We start from the raw sequence: 1,708 nt of genomic DNA on the forward strand, positions 1-1,708 counted from the left end.
GCAGCTGGCTCGATAATTCCTGCATTTCAGACGGAGCCAAACGATACGGAGATTTTGCCACGGGGTTGCACCGGGAACTAACTCGATGTGGAATTTGACTTGTCGGCTAGGAGGAAGTCCGGGTAAGTCTTTAGGAAAAACGTCTGGAAATTCACGCACGACGGGGACATCAGAGAGCTTCTTCCCCAAAGATTTCTTGATGGAGACATGAGCTAGGAAGGCGAGACACTTCTTTCGAAGGCATCGCCGAGCTTTAAAGCAGGAGATAATTTCAGACATCTGCCTGATCTTTCTCCTTGAATAATTATGGACTCGCCAGAAGAACAAGGAACGCGAATGAGCTTCTCAGCACACACCACTTCCGCGTGGTTGATGGACAACCAATCCATCCCAACAATTACATCGAAACTTCCTAAATGCATAGGGATGAGGTCAATGTTAAGAGACGTCCGATCAAACGTAAGCGTGCAATTGCGAACGATTTTGTTCACTTGGGTAGACTCTCCGTTTGCCATTTCGACAGAGAAAGCGGGGTCTAAGACAGAGGTTCCTAGATTAAGCAATGGGACCAACTCGCTAGAAATAAAACTCCTATCTGCACCCGTGTCAAATAGAATAGAAACCCAGAGATTGTTAAGGATGAACGTACCAGTAATGACGTCAGGATTTTGGCGAGCTTCAGCAGCGCCAATAGTAAAGGCTCGGCCTCGGGCCGGAGGAAGATTTGCAAGACGAGGACACCTGCTCCTGAAATGGTCCATGGCTCCACACTCGAAACAGCTTCGAGAGTTGCTGGGTTGGAACTGCTGCTCTGTATCGCCAGTTGATTACCTTGAAATCTGCAGCGTTCCGCTAGTGTGCCCCAAACGTCCACAGTTCGTGCATTTCCAGCACGGGGTTCCGGCAGGATGATGAAATTGGCAAGTGCCGCACTTGGGGTGAACCCCAGTGTACTCCCTCTTTGGCCTTCCTGAAGGGGTGGGAGCAGGAGCGACAGAGCTGATTGGGGTTGCGGGAGTAACCATCGCGTAACTGCTAGCCTTACGCTTTTTGATGCGGTTGATCTTTTTGGATGAGCCTTCAGCGGCCTTGCCCGTACCTTTGGCTAGGACCCCAGTCTTAACCTGGTCCTGGGTCAGTCGGGCAGCTAGTTCAATGGCCGCTTGTAGGGTTGATGGGTCAGCCCCGATAACGATTCCACGGACAGTGTCAGGTAGGCCATTGATGTAAAGCTCAATAGCCCGGGAGGGAGGGGTGACCAAGTGTGGTACGAGAAGGGAGAGCTCGTGAAAACGCTCCGTGTACCCTTGGTGATCGGCGCCCTTCATTTTGTGTACCCAAAACTCAGCTTCAAGTTTCTGCACCTCACTGCGAGGTACGAACTCGCGGGTAGCCAATGCTACAAATTCCGACCAGGTCATGGCCAAGGCAGCCTCACGCCCACGGGTTCTTATCTCGTTGTTCCACCAGGTCAGCGCGCGTTTAGACAACATGCTTGCCGCGTGCGTGACTTTCAGTGTCTCAGGGCACGAGCTAATAACAAAGGCTGCCTCCATCTTTTCGATCCACTGGAGGAGACCAACGGCGCCTTCTGTGCCGCTGAAGCTGGTGGGTTTGGTAACCATGAAATCCTTGTATGGCTTATTAGCTGGTTCATTTGCGTTCTGAGCTGGAATTTGGTTGGCCCCAGAGGTTCCTTCTTGCCTCA

This window comes from Bidens hawaiensis, unplaced genomic scaffold (assembly GCF_021521415.1).
Source record: "Bidens hawaiensis isolate Kalapana, Puna unplaced genomic scaffold, B.hawaiensis_p1.1 tig00006906_1, whole genome shotgun sequence".
In the NCBI taxonomy this organism is placed as follows: domain Eukaryota; kingdom Viridiplantae; phylum Streptophyta; class Magnoliopsida; order Asterales; family Asteraceae; genus Bidens; species Bidens hawaiensis.